Genomic DNA, 6,599 nt, shown 5'->3' with positions numbered 1-6,599 from the left:
GTCAAACCAGCAGATGGCCAAGTGTTTACCAGTAAAAAAGTCAAAAGGAAAATCACCTAGAAACGGATGGGGGCCAACCAATGAGCCTTAAGGTCACTTATGTTAACCAATGAATATTGCTTATTGCCTTGTCTCCTGGCTGCCAGGAAAGTTGCCCCAGAAAAATGTATAAAAGGACAGCTAAAGAGCCTAACGGGGTCTCACCCCAGCTTGGCGATGAGAACCCAACGCGTTGGAAATAATAAACCTCTTGCCGTTTGCATTGCTCGTGGTCTTGTGATCTCTTCAAGGCAATTATTCCCGTTCTGTGTGGGACTGGGATTCATCCCAAAATCCTACAATCAAACACTTCTTTAATGAATGGAGTTCAATATTTTTAAGAAAAGCTACACCTTAACTTAATCTTTAAAAAAAAAAATAACATGATACTACATGAAAAATTGTGATTCATAAAAAACCTGAAATCTCAGTTTATACATTCTCCCAAATGAAAACCTATAAAAACATTTCGGCTTTCTCATCATAGGGCTGATAATAGACTATGGGATACTCCTGCTGCCTTAAAGCTTTGATTGATTCCATTTCTGCTAAGTAGTGGAGAAACTCATCATACAATGCAGAGAACATTGCTTTACTAGATTTGAAAGTTGTTAATAAATCTAAAACCTCTGAAAAGTGGCAGAGAGCCTAGTTATGTAGAACATAGTGAAAACAGATGCTCCCCAACATACAATAGATTATGTAAACTGTCACAATTCATTGCAGCTGAAAGCATCTGAATGACAAGCCTTGGCTCTTTTGAAGGTCTGGCACATGACAACAAACAGGATTGCAGAATGCTCTCTTAGGGTTGCATTATGTGTGATTACAGTCCAAAAAATCTAGTTCTCAGTTGTTCACACTACTACCAATGAGTTCTTGTGACTCTGGAATTGCTCAATGTTGCAAAAAAACCAGCCGAAATTTCTAAAAGGAATTGTGTATTTGCTAGTAAAAAAAAATAAACAAGCTGAGAGACACCACGTAGAACAAAACTTTACATGATTATCTTAACTCTAAAGAGACTCAAACCAGTTTTGAGTCAAGCCAGAACTAGGCCCAGGTATCACCATTCTTTAGTTTATAATACTCACCTTCCCAATACGCCACTCGATACTTTCTTTAAAAAAACACAATAAAAAACTAAATTTTAAAAATTTAGCCTGAAAAAATGATTAAATTGGATAATGTTAAATATAACATTTAATGTTAAATATATACTAATTATCCTGATTTGAGCATCACATACTGCCTCTGGTATTGATATTCAACTATGTACCTCACAGATATGTATAATAACTATGTTACAATAAAAAAGTAAAATAAAATTTAGGCTCAAAAAGCTGAGAGTAAATCACATAACCACAGATATTTTTACTTATAAATATTTTCATAAGCAAGAATATCACTACTGTATTACAGTGACTCTAAAATGCTTTCTCATGTTCAAATTTACATATAGTAAAATAAGTCAACTAGAAGGTAAAGTCACTAGAAAACAGGTTCCATCAGTACTAATGAGACAAAAGGTGCTCAGCTTTCCTAGGTTTGGGTTTCAGGGCACTCCTTGAAGATTCAAGCCATTCCCCAAAGTCTCAGACCTCTCCTTTAGGCCCTCCCCTAGAGGAGAGTAAATGTTGCTAATTCACCTATTTTCAGCACCAACAAGGGGAAATTGAGACCACAAGGGGAAGATTTTTGTTACTCCAAATGCTGAATATGCTCAGTAAAATGGAGCATGCTCAGTAGAAGGAAGTTTATCCTTTGAATGACCTTCCACTATGGGAGAGAGCACTGAATATTTTTAAGTGTTTTTCAGTGAAAATGTTGGATTTTAAGTAATGAGCATGCTCTAAAAGAGACCAACTGAGTACGTCCAAGACTATGTTACATAACTGGGAACCATCCCCTTGCTTAAATATTCATTAGACAGCCTGCATATGTATTAGATAGCAAAACTATAAAAGTTGAATCCTGGTGGAAGGTAAGGTTGGCTGCTTGCTTTCCTGGGGCCAAACCATACTTTGCTGGGTGAGGTGTGTATACTATGCTTTTGTGTTAAACTTATTTCTAATGGGAAGCTGTACACTTTCTTGAGCCAGCCTACACTTTGTACTAAACTTCATGTATGGATTTCTCACTTTTTTGTGTTATATTTGGTGCAGGCTGTACTCAGTCTCTGGAGCTAGGCTGCACTTTCTCTGTTAAACCTGTATTTCTTAGCTGTTACATATGCACTTCCTACTGTGACTCTGCTTTTGAATTCTTTCCTGTGATGGAGTCAAGAACCTGTTAGAGGATGGGTGGGTTGAGGCTGGCTACCGGGCCTCCCCAGACCTGCTCCTCTGATATCACTGAGACAATGATATCCCAGTATTTGAAACTGCAAGAATAATACCTAGGAAAATTAAGCTTTCAAAATGTATTTATTGAAGCAACAACCGGGTAATTGAAAGTTGCATTATGTTAAGGACCTTTTTATAGATTTTTTTTTCCTACCACACCAAAAGACCAAAAGAAAGTTAATTTCTTCAGTGAGATAAGAGTCCAAACTGCCAAGGAACACATCAGGTTGAGAGCATTTTAGGAGAAAGAAATGATGACCCACAAGACCTTACACGTTTTACAAAAATTACCCTTTTGTCATGAGGTATTGTAGGTTTCACATGGTACTTGAGGGTAGGCATGGATTAGGAAAACCACGTGAAGGATGGACATAGATGAAGAAAACCATTTGGTATTGATGCCTGTGGGAGCAAGTAGAGGTAGATGGAGCAGTTGGAAAACTGTTGAACAGTTCAGGGAAAATAATAAGCCCAGAGCTCTGAAGAATCATTCTATTATGTGGGAGTCAAAGAAATAAGGGAGGAAAAGGTCATACTATGGGGGATCATTTGAATATTCCTATGAAGTGTGTGACAGTGAGAAAGAGAATAAACAGTGCTGTGGACCGGATCTATATTACTGAAAGATACCACCATCAGCTTTTTTTTTTTTTCATAATTGCAAATGACAGAAAACAAATCAAATTAGCTTACACAAAGAAAAAAAATACTGGTTTTTTTTGCATGAAGAGAGTTTAATTAATCTATTGTCAGGAAAGGCAAACTCCAAAGCCATTGATTATATTTCTCCACCTCAATTTCTTTATCTGTATTATGAGGAAAGTATTAATATTTACATCATAGTGTGGTTGCAAAAATTAAATGAATTGACATATACAATGTAATCCAAAAATGCCTAGCACAGAATGTTAGCTATTATGGTTAATAAGATATATTTCAAAACCTACGGAATAACTTGTACATGCTCTCTTCTTCTTTTAGGAGGGACTTTTCTAGTGAGAAAACCAAACATTTTAATGAAACTAAAATATAAAGATTTTGTCTTAAATAAGAACATTTTGAATAAAAATACTAATACAAATTTTAATATTTTTTCTATCATCTTCGTGGGATAGGATCCTTCTTTGGCAAAAGTCTTACGAAGAATAAAAGTTTAATTTTTAAACCTGCAACATTAAAAATCTTCCAGATTTTTAGTATGCTCCATGGTTTTGATATTCACAATCATTAGAATTTACAAACATTTTGTTTTTTTTATTTATTTTTATTTTTTTTAAAAGATGACTGGTAAGGGGATCTTAACCCTTGACTTGGTGGTTTTGATATTCACAATCATTAGAATTTACAAACATTTTGTTTTTTTTATTTATTTATATTTTTTTTAAAAGATGACTGGTAAGGGGATCTTAACCCTTGACTTGGTGTTGTCAGCACCACGCTCACCCAGTGAGCAAACCGGCCATCCCTATATGGGATCCGAACCGTGGCCTTGGTGTTATCAGCACCGCACTCTCCCGAGTAAACCACGGGCCGGCCCAGAATTTACAAATATTTTAGCACAGAATATGAATGAAACAGATGAGCAGGACATTTTTTCTACAACTTTTATGATAACATCTTACATGCTGTGTTCACAATAATAAAATAATATAAGCAATGAATGAGGCAAATGACTTTGCAGCACATGCTCAAAGCATAAGCTTTAAGACTGCGTCAGGTGGAAAATCCCTCATCTTTCATCCTTCCCCACCCCAAACACAATGCTGTCCTACACTGACAATCAAACTTCCTTCCTTTCTTTTCTTTTCTCAGTTGTTTCTTTCTTCATGACCAGGTTGGATTATCATCCATATGTGTGTTGTTTCCGGTCCCTTCCTACTGCCTCAAAAACATGGTCAACCTTTCCTCTCTCTTTCTCTTTGTCACTCTCCTTTAAATTCTCCCTCTCCATTTGTCACTTTATCTTCTTCTGATCATTATCTAACCTTTCTCAATTAAAAACCATTCCTCATCCTGCCTGTATTGTGTCTATGCCATTTTTCTCTATGTCTTTCCGAATATAAATACATCAAGATATGGTTCAGCACTAGCTTTTCTCCTCATCCGCCATTTAACTTCCCGCTGCAGCCTGACTCTCACGCCCTGCATCCCACAAGCACATCTACTCTGACCTTGGACAGTTTGCCTCACATCTCTAGCCTTAGTTTTTCCATTTGTGAGAAGAAATATTAGCATTCACTTCTTAGGCTTATTGGAAAGATTTAATGAGATAACCTAAATGAGTTTTTATGCACAATGACCAGCACAGGAGAAGCATACCAATAAATCTTAATTAATTAATACTGATAACATATTTACCAAATACATCTGAAAATTTTCACTAATTCAATGTACATGGAAAACTATATACAGGAAATGGATAAGGCATGAAGTTTAGCATATTTTCAGGAAAGATTATTTACTCCATGGTATGGTAGTTGGAGGATTCTTCTATTTAGATAGATTGACACTTAATGAAACTGTTCAAATTTCCAGATGTAGCAGAGACTAGTAGTTGTCCAACAAAGATTCATGTTCCCTTACTCCTTGGTAGACATGTTTCTGAGAAGCAGCTACCCAGGCTGGGGCTACACTTAGGGTACACTTAGGATATGGCCTTGTGATTAATTTGTTTAAACATGGTGAGCTAATGTGTTGTTGTTACTGGACTGACATGATTAAGAAATGGGCGTGCTTTTCCTCTCTCTTTACCTTCCCATTGCTGTCAAAGAACTACTTCTTGAAAATAGCAAAGCTATGATATGGGAGGTGCCTGGGTCCTTGAATGACATGGAACATCATCCATCAGATGCCAACATCTGGCGGTTGTGTAAAGGGGAGATAAACTTCTATTGTGTTAAATCCACAGAAATTTTTGGATGTGTCTGAGTTGTCATAATTAATATACTCTCTGACATTTTTTATGAGAACATCTACATTTTTATGATTTGAAGTACAGGAAAATTTCTCTCTAGGCAGTAAAATTGAAATTGATATCTCTATCTTAGTCGACCAATACAATGTAGAACCAATTGCTTTTTAAAAATTTATTCAATTAACATTTACAAAGTACATACATACCAACATTATCTATACAATCATAGATATTGGACAGTTAAATGAAGCCATACTATTTTTTCTTAATTTTATTTCCTAAAAAATACTAAATTTGTATTTTCTCTAAACAAGGCCAGTGTTAAGTGGCAAAGACTGAGTGTTGCTTTTATAAGAACAATGTGCTTTTCTAAAGCAGAAAATTGAAATGGTAGAAATGTATTAGTCTATTGAAAAACTATTCAAATACACAAAGAGCAAAGTGAGCATGAAGCAGCAGACCATATAGTGGTTCTTCAGCTTCCATTTTCTACAATAAATTTTTATTGATTGTAGGAATATGGTATAAGTCTCATTTAAAAATAATGAGAAAAATACAAATGAATATCATTTTCAAAATAAACAAATGAAAGCATAACTTCTGTGAATGTGTTGTCTCAGTAGATTGATTGTGTTTTTGTTCACTCAATCAGGTAAGTAAAAGATGTTTTTTTCCCAAGTTAAGAGAATGAAATATGACTCAAAGTCCATATGTCATGCTGTATTTTTCTCCTTCTAATGTAGAAAGGTTGTCTATTTGATTGAACTTTTTAAACTCCTCTTGTGTCTCATATTTACTGGGTATTTAGTATTCTGAGAAACAGTAAAGGGCTCTATGTTTGCTTTATAGTCCGGGTTTTCTACAGAATTCTTTTGGGAATGGACTAAAACAAATAGACAACAAGAAAGGAAAATTTGTTTTTGCCATGATGCTTTACTTCATGATCCCTCTGCTCCTGGGAAAAGAGGCTTCCCTAAATTTCATCTAGGAACTATACTCATGTATTCTTTTCACTAGAGTTTTGAATTTATTTCTTCATACTTATTGTGCGGATAATAATCCTGTTATTTTGGAAAATTTTGAATTTTACATGACTTGTAAAATTTTTAAATTAACTATGCACGCATGTGACTGCTTTTCATATCTCAAAGACAAAGTTAAGAGCATGTCTTAAAACCAAATAGAACAATCCTTTTTCTAGAGAGAGTCTGAATGGGTGATATATATATATATATATATATTTTGTCCTTTTTGAGACCGGCCGCACCACGCTCAGCCAGTGAGCGCTGTGAGCGCACCAG

This window comes from Galeopterus variegatus, unplaced genomic scaffold (genome assembly GCF_000696425.1).
Source record: "Galeopterus variegatus unplaced genomic scaffold, G_variegatus-3.0.2 Scaffold5298, whole genome shotgun sequence".
NCBI classification, from domain to species: domain Eukaryota; kingdom Metazoa; phylum Chordata; class Mammalia; order Dermoptera; family Cynocephalidae; genus Galeopterus; species Galeopterus variegatus.
The sequence above is the reverse complement of the archived record's forward strand: the minus strand, read 5'-3'. Positions refer to the sequence as shown.